Source organism: Lissotriton vulgaris, chromosome 12, assembly GCF_964263255.1.
Source record: "Lissotriton vulgaris chromosome 12, aLisVul1.2, whole genome shotgun sequence".
In the NCBI taxonomy this organism is placed as follows: Eukaryota; Metazoa; Chordata; class Amphibia; order Caudata; family Salamandridae; genus Lissotriton; species Lissotriton vulgaris.
The window spans coordinates 363,028,962-363,048,841 of NC_141700.1; the positions used below are offsets into that span (position 1 = coordinate 363,028,962).

The window sequence follows — 19,880 nt, forward strand, 5'->3', positions numbered from 1 at the left end:
AGTAACGCAAGCGCAAAATTGTCCTCGAGTTCTGTTTTTCGTTGTCAGGAAATTAACAGGAGCTGATACTACTCCTATTCCCCCTTCCTTGGATGAGGCTCAATGTCAGTTGCTGGCGGAGTTTTTTATTTCAAAGGTTGAGTGCACCTATGATTCACTGAGTTCTACTTCTTCGGCAGAAAAATCCCAGACTGGATTTTCGTTGTTGCCTGAAATTTCCATCACCTCAGTGAAGCTCACGGAATGGCAACTGTTTGATGATGCCTCCTTCCTTTCATGCTTGAATAGTGTGAAATCAGGCTCTCCCCGCGATCCTTTACCTGCCAAAATCCTGAAGATGTTAGATCCCAACTTATATCAGGTATTTACAAAATTGTTAAATGCCTCTTTAAAGGAATCTCATGTCCCCCACGCATGGAAACATGCAATGGTGGTGCCCCTTCTAAAAAAGGTTGGTGCTGATGTTTCTAATCCTTCTAACTTCAGGCCCATATCCCTGTTGCCCATCTTTTCGAAAATCCTGGAAAGGCACGTCAATACTCAACTGAACCCTCTAGTGGAGAGTTCTGGTTTTTAACACTCATCCCAGTCTGGGTTCCGAGCTCACTACTCCACAGAGACAGTACTTCTCGGAGTTACGGAGAGTCTACGACACGGTATCAATCAAGGTGAAACATCTGCACTCATCCTGCTGGATTTGAGTGCCGCGTTCGATACAGTGTCCCATTCCATCTTTTTGAGATCTCTCCGTTCCCTGGGAGTGGCAGGCCCGGCTTTAGCCTGGATTGCCTCCTTTCTTAGTGGGCGTACCTTCCAGGTTTTCTCGGCCAAAGCTACATCTACAATCTGCTCATTGGCTTATGGTGTTCCCCAGGAGTCTATACTCAGCCCCTTACTGTTTAATATCTACGTAAGACCCCTGGCCACCATTGTGGAGGAAGCGGGGCTGACGCTATTCGCCTACGCCGATGACACCCAAATTGTCTTCTCTCTGTCAGGCAGAGATGAGAACAGCCCCTCTGCTCTAAAGCTCGGCCTGGTACGCGTGGCTGAGTGGATGCAGAAGAACTGTCTGAAATTAAACGGGGAGAAGACAGAGGTGGTGATATTGGGCAAGAATAAAAATCTATGGGGCCCCCAACATTGGCCTATTGAAATGGGACAACTTCCACAACCAGCCACAGTGGTTCGCAACCTTGGTTTCCTTGTTGACGACAATTATTTATGAGGCAGCAGGCTACAAAGGTTGCTGCGATCTGCTTTTCCACCTTAAGATAGCTCCAGAAAATTTTATGGATGCTGCCCCTATCCACCCAGAGAACTGTTGTCCAGGCGTTGGTTGTTTCCCGCCTGGACTACGGTAATGTTCTCTATTTGGGAGCTGATTTTGCAACCATTAAGATTCTTCAGGTAGTCCACAATGCGGCTGCCCGCCTGCTTCGGAAGGTCCCTAGGAGAATTTCAGCATCTCTGCTCTGCGGGACTTATGCTGGCTTAAAATCTCAAGCCGGATTAAATTTAAAGCCTTATGTTATCTGTTCAAGATCAGGCAGGGCACAGCCCCTAAATACCTACAGAACTTAGTTCAACCATATAGGACTCATCAAACCCTTAGATCTTCTGGGAATGGAGACTTCATTATCCCAAGATTCAAACTCGCTAGAATGGGTGGGCGGTCTTTCGCTCATCTAGGTCCTAAGCTCTGGAACGCTTTACCAGTTGCTTTAAAATCGGAGAATAACTTGCTGCGGTTCCGGAAGGGACTTAAGACCTTGCTTTTTGAGTGATCTGCCCGTTGTTCTGGTCTGCTTGATATTACCTGATATTTCTTTCTTCTTGAGTCTATCCCTTGCGCCGGGAAACCCACTGCGGGTAGCTGTTGCGCGTTACAAGTTAAATAAATAAAATAAATAAATACAGTGGATTGGGATGTAGCCAAAGCACTTTTCAGTGGCTGAGATTAATTCAAGCATTCCATCTACCACCTTGATGTTTTCACATTTGATGCCTTAATTGCACCGGGTATAACCAGACGTGGCTCCCAGGCTCACTGTGCCACAGGAACTAAGCTATACCTGTCTGAAGAGCCCTCACAAGGACGAAACCGGCCCTAGGTTGCTTGTGTTCCAGTTCAGGGATGACCTGGACTGTTCCCATGAAGAGCAGGGTCGAACTGATATGGCTAGGTCCAATCTGAGGTTACATGGTGGGCGAGAAACAATGAATTGAGATGTGACTCCGAGCGATTGACAGGGGCTGAGATTACTTCAAGCATTCCATCCATCATCTTATTGTTTCTGCTTTAGTGGGTGGCACAATGAGTGCTGCAGCCCTCTAGTTTACAGGCCCTGGTCACATGTAGTTCTATTTACTAGAGACTTATAAATAAACTAAATGTACCAAAGAGGTATAAGGCAATTGGACCATGTTTTTGGGGAGCAAGCAGTTCACCAATGGTTAGCAGGGGAAAAATGCATTGCCCTAATGTCAACAAAAACAGGTTTTATAACAGAAGGCAAACAAATGTGTGGGGTGAGCCTGCAAAAAAATGATCAGGTCTGAAACACAATTATGAATTTTTATCCAAAACTACATATTTCCATACTAGACCCTGGAACTGAAGGGACTACGGGGCATATTATCAAGAACAGGCGATACAATTATCGCCGCTTTATCGGCAGGAAACTGCCGCTAAAGCGGCGATAATGGGCTTGATAATATGTCCTTGTGAATTCCCATAGCAGCCCAGGTTAACACCAGAACCTGGGCTGCTATGGGAATTCACAAGGTCATATTATCAAGCCCATTATCGCCGCTTTAGCTGCAGTTTCCTGCCGATAAAGTGGCGATAATTTTATCGCCTGTTCTTGATAATATGCCCCTACATTTTGTATGGATGTGTGCCTTGTGAAAGCGAAGAATTCAATTACTCAGATTGAAGTTACCCAATGGCTGAAATGGGCAAACTCGTTGCAAAGTGCTGTATGCGGTAGTGGGCCAAAGACCAATGGGAATGCCACAATAACAGACCAATAGATGGGGACGGTTTGCTGAATGGCCCTGTAGTAAAATATATTATGCATCAAATTGAAATAACATTTAAATGTTTTGGCTAAAGCCAGACCTAAACAAGCATTTGCAATGCAATAGGTGTGGCATTTATTAAGTTTGAGCTATTGGCATTGCTAAATATTGCAACACCAATTGCAACAAAAGTCTTTAAATTGTAGGCCAAAAAATGTGTATTTATTTTTCTAGCAATGATGGCATGCTGCACTTTAGATGAATGTTTAAAAGTAAAGTGTGCCATACTGCGATTGCTACAATAGTTAATTGTGGATGCTTTACCAATTGATTTGTGCACTGCTGGCTAGTGGTGTGTGTGCCTGCAGAAATTGTGCACTAATCGCTGGTGGTGTGTGTGCCTGGTGAAAGCGTGCACTGACCGCTGGTGGTGTGTGTGAGAAGTTGGCCTGATATATAGTGCTCACTATTCTAGTGATCACTGTGTATCATACCAAACGACCCTTATTGATGATTGGTTGTAAGTCAACCTTATACACCAGCTATCCTAGTAGCGTGGACAAAAGCAGTCTTTAGGCTAAACTCTAGAGGGCGTGTTAAGCCAGCTGTTATACCATCACATATACCCCTTGAACACCAAGTGAAAGGACACCACACAAGTTGTTATGAAAATAAAAGGATATTTATTTATAACAAGTCTACCCTGATTTCTTTATGAGTCAGGGAGCTAAGCACACAACAAAACTCTTAAGAATATACTTTAAGTCGCACAATTTACACAAATGCCCGAGGGGAACGAAAAACCATATACACTAAAAGTGGAATGCGAAATACTAGCAGGTAAGTAACAAGATCCAGAGGCTTCAGGATCGCTAGGACTACACTACTGAACCCTAAGGTTAGGAGCAGGAGGCCTAGGGAGATCGGGTGCAGAGTGTGCACTCTCACGCGGGATGCGGGACAAAGTCTATGAAGGCTAGTATTTCTTAAGTCACTGTTTTCGGATGAATCCGACTAGCTAGACTTAAAACGAAAAAGGATCTGGACACTTAGATAGTGAACCTACGTTGGAGCACCGAAATGCTCGGGTTACCTAGCCCAGGGGCCGCGGCTGCATAGGGTTCAAAAGACGTCGGGAATCCTCGTTGTAGTCTATGGAGCCTGAAAGAAGAAGTTGCTGGCAGGCGACCAGTGAAGATGTTCGGAGTGATCCAAGCCTGGATCGATGATAGAGATGACCTGAAAACAGAGGGGACTCAGTTCTTAATCACTAGCCAGTGATTGTGTGGGCACCAGGATGGCACCGGATGAAGTCACCTCGACCAGGTGAGTGGGCGACGCTGGACTCTGCTGTCCCTCGGACCAGGAGGCGTTGTCGGCGACCAGGCTGGAGGTGCGAGCTGTCCCACAAAGGTGTCTGCTGTCGGCGATGTGGAACCAGGATTGGAGCAACAAGCCTTGGCCAAGGGAAGCCCACGCGGTGGAGTCAAGATGGCGTCTGGAGTGGACCAGGAGGGTCCGGGGTGCTCCTCTCTTGGAAGGGAGCAAGGGCCAGTCTGGAGCAACCAGACCAGCGTTGAAATCGTCGTGGTGCATCATCAGGAGGGCCACTAGCCAACAGGCAAGTGACCGGACAACGCGGGGAGCAGCAAATAGCAGACGGGCCCCACGCAGATCATGTGGATGTTGGGGGGCTGGACTTCGGTGCTGGAGCTGCTCAGGGTTAGGGCTTCTCGAACCCCAAAGCACTCACTTGAGGATCCCTCGGCGGTCGTGCTGGTTAAGCGTCGTGCAGTTTTGAAGATGGCCGGTCCCTCAGGTCTCGTCACACCCACGAATCTCAGCTGGGCTGATGATGCAGGTAGAGGTCAGAGATGCCAGGGAATCCGGGTCTCGTCGAGCTGGGCAGTCTTGATCCGGAGGATGGACTTACAGCAAACCGCGATGCTTAGGTGGTGCCTGCGGGTGCAGGGTGGCTACTCCTTAGCCACAAGGGAGAGTCTTCAGAAGGTATCAAGAGTTCCTTTCGTGGAAAGTAGTTCAAGATTCAGAATTATCTAATTTGGGAAGGGGGCCCGCTCTACCTTTATTCTAAAAAAAGGGACTGGCACGCGACTAGGTCCTGCCCATGGGTGGGACCAGGAGGGGGGTGGTTACACCCCTCTCCCTTGTCCGGACTTTCCCCAGTTCAGGGGCTGGTGTGCCCCTGGAACTGGTTCAAGCCGGCATATGCACAGTGAGCACCGGGGTGCCACTTGCAGTCACCTTCCTCTCAGCCCTGCCTACCTGGGATACACAAAACCCTGTCTGGTATGGTGCTAGCACCGCCCCTGACAGGAAACCCTTTGTCCAAGCTCTCCTCGCTGGAAGGACTCCCAGCAGCAGGAGGTCAGACTTGTGTCTGTGGTGGCAGCATCCATTTTGTGATGCTGAGGCTCGAGTTAGCTTTAACCGGGGTTCTCAGTTACATACATGTCGTTTTCCTCTAGAAGGGTGGAATGCTAACCCCGTTTTCAGAATTGGCGAGGGGTTAGTATTCCAATTCGTATGACACCTTACACGACATGTTTTGATAAAGCCAAACCAAAGTTAGCATTCAACCACAAGGATTATAATGCACTTACGAGTATATGGTATGGCTATATCATAGAACAGCTATAAGGACATGGTTCTGAAAGCTGCAGACAGGCTCAGCTCATGCTAGAGCCTCATCTCACATAAAACCAAGCACTCTGCCTTCAGAATTGTTAAGGCCTGCCATAGGAGTGACTTATAGGTGCATATGTGTCTATATATAATGTTAGATATAGGAATACTATATCTAAGCAAGGGGTGATTACACGACCTTGTCCCAGCTGAGTGATCAGCCAGTTGTGTCAATGTGAATGGCCAGCCAAGGGTGGCATAATACATGCTGCAGCCCCTGGTAGACCTTGGATGCACCTATGCCCTGGGTATCTAAGGTACACTATACAGGGGCTCACAAAGGTGACTCAATTCCCAATTGGATATGTACCTAAAGTACATGGTATGAATTTAGAGAGAGAACAGCTGGGCTGTGGGTCTGATCAGAAGGCCCACAGCCACACTAAAGTCGAAAAACCAGTAAAGCAAAGCAAAAAGTGGGGGTGACCATAGAAAGCAGACCCTACTCTCCTACAGATGGGTGCAAGATGTAGCAATGCTAATGAAGGCTGGATATGGTATTGCTCAAACTGGATAAGAGAGTGCTTGTGTGGCTACATTCGCATACTGAATATGAGAGATTGGTGCATGAGTCAATGCTTATGTTTGGATCATTGTGTGCATGTGTTTGGTGTGCCTGCTCTTGCGAGGTGGCTGTGTTGGGCTTGGCTTCAAATGAATTATGTGAGACTGCGTTGTGACTGAAAGGGTAGTTTGTGACAATATTCTCCTGATGGGTATGGGCATGAGTGCTGGTGGTTTGAATGTAAATGTGCTGGTTTTAAGCGAGTAGTGGGAAGCAACACTTGGGAAGGAAGCAGTACAGAGTGCGTGTGATCACTTTCGCGGCCGCTTTGATGTTCTCAGTAGCTGTGCGGCTCACGGAGAACATCAAAGCGGCCGCGAAAGTGATCAGGCAGGCTGACAAATGGTGCGTGCTTCCAGCGCACATGCACTGTACGATAAACTGCAGCACTTGTAGCAGACTTACAGAATCCCCCTTCGGATGACAAATGGTGATCACTTTCGCTGCCGCTTTGATGTACTCAGTCGCCACGCGGCTCACTGAGAACATCAAAGCAGCCGCGAAAGTGATCACGCAGGCTGACAAATGGTGCGTGTGCCTGGCGCACATGCACTGTACCCGATCCGCCTGCAGCCTTTGGGAACATTTTCAAAAGCCCCTTACTAAAAAAATATCTCTCAGAGCATCGCTTACGCGATAGCTAGGCGAGACCTAAAAAGGGACCATTGCGTTTGACAAAGCAAGTTTTCATAGTTAATTTGCTAACGATGGACTTAACTTTACAGGCTGCACAAATAATTGGGGTATGGAATATGACAAGGTCTCCTATTATTTAGCATGTTTGTTCATATCTAGGTTTCACGTTCCCATGCTGCCCCCCAAAATATGACAGTCCTTTATTATGATGTGGCTCTGCATGGGAAAGGCAGGCCTGGAAAATAAAAAAATATATCTAGTGATCATAATGTCATATCCTTAAAGCGAATGCGGTCTCAAAAATACTTCATTTGGAAGGATGTCAAAGATATGATTCATAACCTGTAAAGTACCTAAAATGAACATTCTTCCTAACCTGCCTAGTGTTCACAACCTTACACAACATCGTCCGTGACATCATTAGTGTTTCATAGAGACCAATAGACACTCTTAGCGCTTTGTGTGCCATGCTCTCTTTGCAATATGCACCAGGCTTGTCCTTTAGACTTACCTTGTGTGAGGATGCATAGGGCACACAGGAATTGGTCTGTGACCAATCCTTGCATGTACCTTTTATACACATGGACATAGAGTATGTAGGATAATGCCTGAAGCTAAATCTTGTATGAAGAAGGCATAACCTCCAGGCATATCTTTATGCTGCTGCATATTGGGCATAAAGAGGATGGCTGCTGGCCATGCCATGGAAGGTACACACTGAGGGCATGATATGCAATGTTCTGCCACTCTTATTGGGTACTTGTGGCCTGTGATCTGTGGCCATGCCTTGTACCAGTGACCCCACATTTCTTATGTGTTAATCACTCACAGCATGAATTTACTAAATCATGCAGCGTTGCTATAAAACGATGTCCTCTTGGTGGTAAAGTGAGTTTAGTGCTTATATATATACCACTTACAAGTGCATAACAGCTCAGGTAAAATATGATGAAACAGAAAAAAATATTAGTAAAAGGCTGTGAGGCAGTGCCTTCTGACCCAGAACTGTTCACAGCCTAAACAAATGGATGGGTTCAACAACAAAACAGAAATAAATATCCTTCCTGCAAATTGATGCAGATTCCATATATACTATATAACATTTGAGAGAGCAGAGCTTTTAAAAAAGAACAATAAAAACAGAAATTATTAGCTGAAACGAAGGTCGGTCAGAAAATGGAGGATGGCTAACATAGGAACAGGGCACGCATTAGTAGCTGCAGTGCTTCCCTAACCAGTGCTGTTTATCCCATGCTCTCGTGCTTTTGGGATTTAATCCCAGCACTAATGATAGGAATTTATGCAGTCTAGACAGGGGCATGTTGTTTCCTTTTTGTGTCTCTCTGTCTCCCTCCCCTCAATTGATAAAATGATGCTTTGGTGGCTGCAGAGTATCAGTTACTATGGGCCATATGTAGGTAAATCCCAAATACTGATTCTTAAATACCGATTTTTACCGAATTTTACCGAATCGGTAATAGGAATTCAATATTTGGGATGTAGGTAAAAAATCTGTAAAAATGACCGAATCTGTATAATTTGGTAAATAAAGGGAAGACACACAGGAGGCGAGTACCAGTGCAGGGCAAACCACACAAGCAACTGCTGCATCACCAACACTGCCAGCCTCCCAAGACCTGCCAGCGTCACCACAGCTGCAGACCTCCCAAGACCTTCCAGCGTCACCCCAGCTGCTGGCCTCCCCAGAGCGGTTTGCCTCACCACTACTACTGTCCTCACCTGAACTGGTAGCGTCACCGGCTGCGACAACACCTGCAGTGCAAAAAAACAAGAGGCATGTCGTGGCCACACTCGGGGAAATTGAGGTTTCCGCAGGAGACACGTGGGGGGTGACACATCAACCGTGGCAGTTGAGGACAGCAATGCTAATCAGCAGTCCAGCGCCGAGGGGGTCCACACAGGTGCCAGACGCCGCATGGCCAGAGACAGCAGTCAAAACCAACATGGCGAGGGTCCTGGTGTCTTCTACGGACTGGAGACTAGTATGATCAAGGTGCAGCACATGCAGGGGAAGGCCATCCAGTCGGTCCAACGGCAGATGAGGCACCTAAATGAAAATGTGAAAAACGTTGATAAGGGCATCAGCTCAATGCAGAGGGAATGAGAGAGATGGCTGTAGGCATGTGGGACATGTCCCAGTCAGTGCTGCTGCTGGGCAGCAAGCTGGACGAGGACAGGGCAACAAGGCGCAAGGAGAGGCAGAGGTCAGAACAACACACAAGGGCGGTGAACCGCCTCGTCACTGCCACTTCCCTGCTTTGCAGGCGCGGCGTTAACATACAGGAGGGACTGGCACACAGCAGCAGTGAAGTCCCCAGGGGCCTTGTGAGGCTGACAAGTGTAGTTGAGGTGCTGCTGACTGCTCAGTCAGCAAATACTGTTGCTCTGGATGTGGGGGAGAGCAAGGAGAGCACCAGTAGGAGCAGCATAACCCCCCCTGTTACTGACACCCGTAGGAGCAGCAGGTTCCATGGGGCAGGCACTGCCCACACAGCCAGTGAGGACAGCCAGCAAATGGCATCCAGCACCGGTAGGCGTGCCCGCAAACACTGATGATGCCCACACTACCTGACCTGGAATGGGTGAAGTAACCCAGGACTTCCATAATGGATAACAACAATTGGACTGGCACATTTGGGCCCGTTTGTACTGGCGTAGTGCCAAAATATTAAAACTACGTCGTGTACATACTACAACTGGCTGTGTCTCCTTACTTACTTAGAAATATTTGCTTTTGATCTCTGGCCGTCTATGTCTCCCATCTGTTGCTGGCGCCACTCCTGCTGTGTTGGGCTCAGGGAGTGCAAATTCATCCTCGTCATCCTCAATGTCTGTTAATTCTACTGCTCTTCCTTTCTTAGTGTCAAGGTTGTGCAGCATTGCGCAAGTTGCAATGATTTTACAGCAGATGAGGGGTGAGTACTGACGCGCCCCTCCGCTTTTGTGGAGGCAGCGGAACTGCTTTTTAACAGCCCAAAGGTGTGCTCCACAACATTGCGTGTAGATTTGTGTGCCAAGTTGTATCGTCTCTCACTCTGGGTTGAGGGGTTCAGGTAGGGTGTCGGGGTGAACGAGCGGACGGCATATGCGCTATCGCCTATGTGGAAAAGAGAGAGCCATTAATCACATACACAACAACACCTTTATCTGCAGTATCTATCAGGGTGTGTCACAGTGTTTTACCTAGCAGGTATCCTTCTCCGAATTCCCCCGCTGCCAGGCGTGTGTAGATCCCACTGTTCTGGAAGATATAGGAGTCGTGGGTGCTTCCTGGGAAGTTGGCCAAGATGTCTGTGATTATGCTGGCAGCATCACAGATTACCTGCACATTTATGGAGTGGGTGGACTTTCTGTTCCTGTAGATGTACTCAGTGGCTGCAGGTGGGCAGAGTGGGATGTGTGTGCCATCAATGCAGCAGATGACGTGGGAACTGTGCCATTTGGTAAAAGTCAGTCTTGGTCTTCAGCAGTTCGCATGTATGTCAGGAAGCTGATGTAATGATGCATTCTCTGCATCATAGCCTCCAGGAACTTCCTGAAGAAACAGGACAGGCAACTCTGGGACACTCCACCTACCGCAGCTATCACCTCCTGGTAACTGCCAGATGCAAGCAGGTGTAGGCTACAGAGCACCTGCACATGTGGTGGTATGGCGTGCGCCCTTGGTGTTGGGTGCTCCAGGAGTGGACGCAGGTCCTTTATCAAGTCCAGGATGGTGTGGGGGTGTAGCCTGTACCTTTCATGGATCTCTGCCTCAGTAAGTTGGAAGAGTGTGATCCGCTGTCTGTAGACTTGCTCCTCCCATCTCCAAATCCTCTCTCCTGCTGCCTGTAGCCATAGCCGCCTTGCTATCACATAGAAAGCCGCCATTCTGATCACACTGTTGCATTTTGGGTCCTGTTTTTGGCCTGCACCTGTTTACCACCTGCTTTCAATCCATGGTAATAACGACTTTTAAATACCGAATTTCATGAAATTCTGTATTTTTGAAGTTACCTACATCTCCATTCTCATTTTTACCGATTTGTATTTACCGATTTGTATTTACCAATTATGTAAATAAGGATTCAGTAAATACCGATTCGTTAATGATGAATCGGTATTTACCGATTCATAATGACCAAATCCTTACTTTTGGCCTCCTAAATCTCAAATGCCTAAATACTGGTCCGTAACGGCAAATGTATCTAATTTCGGCAGTTACCAACTGGTATTTAGCTACCTACACATGGCCCTATATCCCTAACCTTGGGTATTTGTAAAGAGAGGCGCAAGTCTCCTGAAATACCATACTGTACAAGCATTGCATGTAATCAGAGCATGATGATTCTAGAAACGGCACTGCACCTGCAATATACATTTAGATAGCAGCAAGATTAGTTGAAGAGATTTTATTTTACATAAATGAAGCTACGCAAAGAATGCCAACAAGGGAATGACTGTGTATTCCACGGTGAGACAGACACAAAGGTTTAATGAGGGTATTTGCATGGAATATCTTTTATCCTTGTGGATTTCCGTCCGGGCATGGTAGGCCATGTGTTAGACCCGGGTTCCTGGGCACCAGGGCGTGCTGGAGTTACTGTGCTCCATTCGCATCAAGGGGAGTGTTGCACAATGGCTAACCAAGCACTCCTCTCCAGCCCTTGACTCTCTTAGGGCCAGTGGGGTTGCGTGCCCATTCCACCAGGGCGACTGCAGCTACCACTGCTTTGGGGCATGAAGTTCCCCTTAACCACATCTATCAGGCATGGGCATTGCTGCACATGTTCACGAAACACTATTGCCTGGATAGTCAAGTCCTTAGAGACCATTTTTTTTTTGGGCCGTTCTGTTTTCCAGGACTTTCTGCTATGAGTTTGGTTCGAAGCCCACCTCCGGGGTTGGTATTGCTGGGGTATCTATCCTAAGGTTAGGAATTTATAACTAACTGTTTCTTTCAGATGAACAAATTACTTACCTTCGGTAACAATATATCTGTAAGAAACATAGGTTAGTTATAGATTCCTTATCTCACCACCCATCCTCCCCGTTCTGCGAACTGACTTCTAGGGTTAAGGATTTCCTTTCAGGGCCCCAGTTTTGTGCACCAGTGGTCAGTGTCTTGCATGGCTCTGAACTTCTGGCATAGAAAGTCGTGAACAGAAATGGCGTCAGGGCGCAAGGACGGCGTCTAAGTAGCTATCGTGATGTCATCCCGGCGACTATGACGCCAACGACGAACACAGAGCCGACCGACGTCAGCTTTCGACGCGCAGGGGTAGTGCTGACAAAAAACTTTCCGGATCCAGTATGACGCCTGAGGGTAATTCTAAGGTAAGGAATTCATAACTAACCTATGTTTCTTACAGATATATTGTTACCAAAGGTAAGGAACTTGTTAGCGTCTTCTGTACATTTATTTGCGGAGTGAATATTGTTAAATTGAACTTTCTTTAAAATGTGTAGCGCTTTGTACTGTGCTTCTGGTTTTCACAGAACAAGAACAGTGTATTTAAGATTAACTTGTGGTGCTAACAGGGATCAGATGATTGTGGCACATTGAACTGTTGCTAATCTGATTCCTCTGAATAAAAAAAAAAACGCACTGTGTTATTTGAGCACAAGGTGCTAAATCTAAACCATAGTATGCTGCATGATGCTTTTTTCCACTGGCGCACGATGCACGTGCTGCTCCACGCGAGTCCAATGTTGCGGCTGAGTAGAGACAGCATTTTTGCTGAATAGTTACTACCCCAAGGAGCTGGGTGGAGTGTTTGTGGGTGTCCGTGGGATATTAGTTAGCACTGTAGCACAATAGCTCTTAAGGTTTGGTAGTGTAGCTGGTACGGGACAGCAATATAGATGGAAAAAGGCGTTGGTTACTGAGGCTGAGAAACGGTATATACCTCAGCCTTGGTGCAATATGATTTTTGCAAATACTGACCGGATAGTAAAGCGCAATCCACTGAGCTGTAGAGTATCTAGGTTCTGTACGAGGATAGGCCATGGCCGGGTTAGTGCTGAAGGGGACTCTATGGGTCATGACACTGCATGCAAAGTAGCTTGTTGCAATCATTGGGCCCATGTCAGCTGAGAGCTCTCCATTTTGGTGTTCTGTCTGTGCCAATGCAGCACTGTGTGAAAGAATTGTGTACTATATATACACTGTATATATCGCAGACTTGTATTTGCAAATCCGTTCATGGTCCTGATGAGAGCCACGACCTGTCTTTAAATTTGATTTAATCATTGGTGTGTGTTTGTCGTTGATACTATTTTGGTGCAACAGAGTTTTTGCTGCCAACCTTTGGACACACATTTGCCTGTCTGGATTTTACTGCCGGCCATTAGGCAGTGTGAGTGAATCATTTCCGAGCATGCACTGCCCTGCAGGAGGTGTGACTGGGCAGGACAGCCTGTTTCTGAAGCAACCAGACATCAAGGCGACAAGCGCCGCTCAAAGGAGAATGAGTGATTCATTCAGACGTTCTTCTGCAGTGATAAACACGCTGACCAGAGGCAAAGGTGAAATCACTGACTCGGGCCTGATTTGTGAGGCGTGTCCTTACACATGGGAGCTGCTGTGGGTGGAGCACGAACCTTCCCCTTCTAAATGTTACAGTAATGCACAAACAAATATACTGCTTAATTTTGTTTTACCTTTTGATTAGAAAAAAAACAGATTTTGGGAAAAACGATGGCGACATGTTTTTGTTAAGATACATTGATAACTTGAAGTGCCACCATTGAAAGCTCTGAAGCAAATGCTGAAGGCAGTGCATATTTTTCTCAGTGGGTCAAAAAAGTTGCTCAGAATATTTGCTTGGTCATCCAGTCAGAGCAAAGGACACTTATTCCAGTTGCAATTGTGATTCCATGCAGGCAGTGAATGGCTTCCTCAAATGGACCCCGTGTAGGGTTGCCTCTTCAGAAGCATAGACCAGTCTTGAACCACAACTGACCGCTAAGGCCATACTTTTATCCCCTCTGATTGACAGCCTGATCTAATCAGAGGTTCTGCTACTTTTGAATCCTGAGAGCCCCTCTAATCCTGAGGCACATCTGTGGCATGTTCACTACATGTCCAAAGGATGATTTACTGTATTCCCTCATACTAGCTCACGCTACTCCCCAGAAAAGAGCTGTAATGAACTCCAGACCAGGGGTGCCTGAACATCACCCAACAGAAAGGGTCCCTCCTAGCAGAGTTAGTGCAATTAAACACAGATAACAGCGAATGTCTATCTAGAGGCCACCATGCTTCTTCAAGGAACAGGGAGAGCCTCGGGGAGTTGGAAGGTCCAGCAGAACATCTCACATTACACACAATGGTTCAACTTACCATCCTTGCCAGTACACCTATGGGCTCTCAAACACACGTCAGGTAGACAAAGGCAACAGGACCACAGCCATGGAAGTCTGCACAGACTTGATCAGAAGGGTGGCTAGTCGTCTATCCTGATTAGAATACAGGGATACAGGTATCCCGGACTATAGATTTATTGCTGCTACCACTCTCAGTCTAGCACGTCCTGTGTGAGGAGGACAGTAGCCACTCTGTGAAATAGGAGTGCACTATGCATGCCTCCCCTTGACATATAAGCTAAGCTCTAGGGTCTCAATCTATGTAAACATGTATATGCTCACTGGACCTGCATGATTGTCATGTTCACTGAGGTAGGGATTTAGGAGCCATACAGTAACTTTTAAGTAACTTTCTTGGAGATCAGCATAAGGCAGGGGAAGCAAGCTTTCCAGAGACATGCAAAAGAATTCCACCCCAACACCATGGCATCATTTGAGGCTCCGCCAGCCTTTGAAATACTGGCTGGACTGCTGCTGCAGAGACAGTGTGACTTTGCTGTGGAGAACTGCAGTAGTACAGGTTCACTAGTTCCTTATTCTTTTCATCTCCTTCCACTCCTCTAAGCATCTTCCTGGTGGGGACTACTTTCCTTGCTGCCAGTAGGCCAGTGGGGTGTTGCTGTGCAGTGGCGGGAACCTGCAGGGACGGATAGGTCAGCAGTTGTGGGTGTAGCCTTCAGGCTCTGATTCATGGTCTCCTGTTACATAAAAGGGCAAACTTTGTTTTATTTACAAGCAGAGGAATTTGGAATAATTTGATGTTTCATTAGTCATCTGCAGCTGTATGATTCATGCAGGTGCCCCTTCTTCTGCTAACCCACCTTCAGTTTTCCGCAGCAACAATTCCATTTTTTTTTAAATTTGCTGGGATTGGTCTCTCCCAGCCTGTTGATCAATACTTTTCGTCTGCATAATTAACATTACCAAATACATATTTTAGCATTGAATGTTGACTTTTTCATCCTCCTCATGCATTTGCTTCTTTGATAGTATGGTTGTCAGTCTTGTTACTTTGGCTTCCTGTTCTTTTGTTGCCGATTATAACTGCATTGACTGCACTAACAGCGTGCTCACTTCCACAATAAATATGTATGCAAAACCACAGTATATGGGATTAAATACCCACTGCTTATATTATAAGGATATTGCAAGTCAACAAGAAGTTCATTGACTGTGGAGGCATGTAGCCGAAGGCCGAGTTCCTTTATTAGCTTAGGGAACTCTGAGGATGCTTGCAAATTTCTTATTATATATGGCCAGGAGGGGCCGCCTAAATTGCGAGCGCCCGGAGGTCGGAGCCATAATCCATGATAATCATCTGCCCCATCTATGTCTTGGTTACTGCAAATAGCTGCATTATGTACCAGAAATGTTGTTTAGTTAAATAAACTGGAGCAGACATCGGTTGGAGGTGGTGAGAGGACAGCAGAGCCAGAGGCAGTGAGTGGCCCAGTGAGACAGAGACAGCATGGTCTTGGCGATATCGCCTAGTATGGGGTGGTCCCAGGCTGAGCGCGGCTGGAGATGGCGGTCGAGGAAACGCCTTGCCGGGATACAGTGATTCCCGGTGAGTTAACGTTTTACTCTCTTGCCTTCCTTGATGCCTAATGCCCATACAGCTGCTTTACTGAACAGCCTGGCTGGCAGATCTGGGCCGCTACTGCCTGAGGGACTGACAGACTTCGGGCGAGGTCTTGTTCGGCTGCGGGGCTGATGAGTAGATCCTGATGTAATGTGCCCTCAGGGAAAGACTGTGCATGCTTTGCAACCTGATAGGTTTGTGGGTTTCCGCAGGTCTGGTGGTGTCAACAGCAATGCCTGTTGTCTAATGTGTGAGCTGGACCCGTGGGCTTAGCTTGGGCCTCACAGACTCTTGGCCTGATTTACCAGTGTAGTTTTGGCTTGGACTCATGGACCTTGCAGCTCGGTTGTCCACACTGAAAAAAGGACCTTTGCTTTTTTTTATAAACCTTTTATACTGGATTTTGCATTTTGCATTTCACGTATATATCAATCAGTAACTTTAATTGTTTCTTAACATTCATTATGCATATTATCATTGCAGAAGATGCTAGTCCATAGAACAATTACTTGTCTTAGCACATATGGTGTGTGGAGATGCATGTCTGTTCGGGGATACTGGGTGTAGTATTAGTGTGTCTAGTTCTTGGGTATGACTGATGTACCCTCACAGTCCATAAGTGATGCTGGAGAGGAGAAATCCATATATGCAACCGAACTGGGGAGATATAACTCAGGGAAAGGGGGCAGGGGATAAGGGCGCTGATCATTGCTGGTCCAATAATACCAAAAGGTGATCTCTCATCAGGACAAGTGTAGTGTTCCGCTTGGGGCAGTGTGAGGATAGCCTCACTCAGGAGATTCTTGTGGGGTTCAGGGCCTGCCTGGCGCCGTCTGGGTGGCAATTGGGGTGCCTTGTGCTTGTGTGAAGCTATAGAGGAGCATCGCTCATTTCATGCATATGGGGTGTTGTCGCGTGCTTCCTCCTGTCTGATGGCATCCTCCTCGGCCCGCCCCATTTCTTGACCGCCCCCCTCCATGCTGCAATCGGGGGACCGTCTGATGACCGCCAGTGTAGTGTGATGCATCGCTTCGCTAGGAGTATGGCTAGAATCGCAAAACGGGTCTCCACCTTTTTCTGCTTGTGTCGCTTAAATATCCCTAGGGCACTAGCCTCCCATGTGGCAAGTCTTGTCAGGCCAGTGACTGTCAGTAGTGTGGCATAGATTCTCGCCCAAAAAGCCTGCAGTGTAGGGCAGGTCCATAACATGTGGATGTGTGTTGCGTCAGGTGCGTGGCATCGGGGCAGTCAAACTGCGTCGCAGGAAAGAAGCGCTGGAGCCGCTCCGGCGTGAGATGTGCACGATGTAGTATGTTAAATTGGATATTTTTGAATTGCTGATTATGTGAAACTTTTTTGTGATGTTCCAGTGCTCTGAGCCATTCTTTATCGTGCAGTGCTCTACCAAAGTTCTCCTCCCACTTTAGTTGAGGCTACGTTAGCGGCGTACGTGTGAGTTCCGCGACCGATTTGTATATCTAGGTGATAAGGTGTTTTGGGTTCTCCATTCGTGAGATCTCACGTCTTCCTACAGTCCGCTATCAGTTGTCTGTGTCCTAGGAACTGCCCAGCTGGGAGCCCGTTCTCTTCCGTCCAGCACTCAAACAAGGTCAACTGGCCTTCAGTGAACAGGGCGTCTATCACAGTAAGCGGATGTTCTGTCCACACTCGCAATTCTCCAGTTGTATAGTGCCCACTTCTTTAAGAAGAGAAGTGAGGTCTACTGTGATGTCCCTGACGTAAATTAGGAGGTCACCTGCATAGAGGGACACACTGTGCTTTCTTCTCTCGAGCGGTATACCCCACAGTTCGCCCCCCCCTTCGCAGTCTCATTGCCAGTGGCTAAATTGCGAGGGCGAATAATACCGGGAGAGACGACATCCCTGGTGCGTTCCGCGCGTTATTGGGATGGGGGAGAAGATGTGCCTACCTATTTGGACCCGAGTGGTCAACCCGGTGTACAGCAACAGGATGAATGCCATTTGTTGGGGCCCTATTCCCACCCGCCGCAGAACCTCAAATAAGTACTGCCATGCTAGGGTATCAAAGGCCTTTTCGAGGTCTAGTATAAGGCATGCGGCACACCGGAATCTTCCCCGCACACTGCCTTGGACCAGAAACAGCCTACGTATATTTTGGGAGGTGTTCCGCCCAGGCACGAAACCGCATTGGTCAGGACGCACCAGGTGGGGAAGCACCTATAAAGGTGCTTTGCCTGGTAGTGCTACAGCATATGTGCGATACTGGCTCCACCTGGGGCTCTCCTGAACTCACCCTTCAACATGGGAAAAGTTGACAGGCGACAATCTCATCTTACTTTTGAAGGGACCAGGCGCACTGACAAGGACCACTCACCAACTAATGCCTCATCGGACGGAATGAACATGTGCGGGGTTCTTTTTGCCCATGAGGATCTGGATGTCAATTGTTGCTTTAGGATATGTGTGCACTCGGACTAACCTCAATAACAAAAGGGATTCTCTAACTCTGCATATGGATGAAATGAAGGAGACCTAGACTGTCAGCTCACCCGATTAGATTTGGCCAAAAGGAGGATTTCTGATATAGAGGACGATGTCTTTAAACAGGGAGAACTCCACAGTGAGTTTAAAGTAGATCTAGAACGAGTGAAAGCCAAAAACAAAGACTTGGAGGCTCGATCGTAGAGGTGTAACCTACAAATTGTAGGGGTGCCTTAGTTCACCAACATGGCAAAGGTGGAGGAGTACATAGAGCACCTACTGATCACCATCTTTGGATGTGAGCACCTCTCCCAGCTATTCCTTGTGGAAAGAGCACAACGCTTCCTTGCGCCTCGTCCAGTGCCCAAGGCCCCACCATGGCCGCTCATTATTAAACTTCTCAGTTACCGGGACAGAGGCATTTTAGTCTGTCAAGCCTGAGAATGTGGTATGATCCAGCATGAAGGTTCCAATCTGTCCTACCCAGTCTTTACCCAAGCTGTCCATAAGGCTAGGTGCAAGTTCATTCTAGTCAAAAAGGAACTCCACGACTAAAGATTGCCGTATGTTAAGCTCTATCCCGCCCGATTGAGCACAAGGATTGGCCCTGTGTCTTCAACAGCCCGGATGAGGTGTCTCAGTTTGTGAAGCAGCTTTCTGACTTGTCGGACCCCCTGAATCACCTTGCCGCTTCATCCTCTGAGGCTCACACAATGGACGATGTGGAATAACTGCTACCAGGAAAGGCCAGAGGGTACTGTGACCTGGAGACGGATCCTGGGTCTGAACAGAGTAGACCCTTGCATTGGCTGACAGGACCTGAGAGTATGCTGCTCACTTATAGGTTATGGGTGAGATCCTAGATGAGGAAGGGACACACTCTTATCACAAACACTGCCGACTTTATTGTATAACCAGACTGACCATTTGGCGCTTTTCAGATTTTTGACCCTGTATGGTTAGCGCCTTTGGCCTACCCCTGGGCAAATGAGGTGCTCTGAGGAAACTGGAACAGTGTTTTTTGCCAATGTCACCTTTGTGTTATGTTAAACTTCCATATGGAGTATTCCATTGAGAAGTTTGGGCTCGATGTGGTTGGGTGGTGGGCCAGAGGGGGAGTTTTGTCACAGTGCATTATACAGCTTGATGGATTCATGTTCATCACTTACATGTTATATCTTTGCACCATTGTCACTCATCAAGGAGTGGTTGGACAGTTTTCCAACTCATTAATGCATCTTGAAACACACAAAAAACTATCATAAACAAATTTAAAGACAACGCACTGAATGCTGTACTCAATAGATTGAATTGTCTAAGAGTTTACCTAGGAAGATCTTTTACATTGTCAAATGCCTCACCTCTCTTGAGCGGGTATCAGTTACCACTCCTCCCTCTATTGAATATTGTAATTTAGTGGCTCGATACTTCTCTGAGAGATAGATACTATTTATGCTTCTTTTCCCGAATCGGTAAAGAACTTTAAATTTACTCCCTGGAAAATTCAACGGCCAACTGAGTGTTTTTACAAACTCAA

The 19,880-nt window shown here is 47.1% G+C and overlaps 1 protein-coding gene across 3 annotated transcripts in view; it reads right to left on the reverse strand.

The window, feature by feature from the left end:
• SLC7A9 (solute carrier family 7 member 9) overlaps positions 1–19,880 on the reverse strand; it is a 1,176,401-nt gene that overhangs the window by 549,359 nt on the left and 607,162 nt on the right. The window lies entirely within an intron of this gene.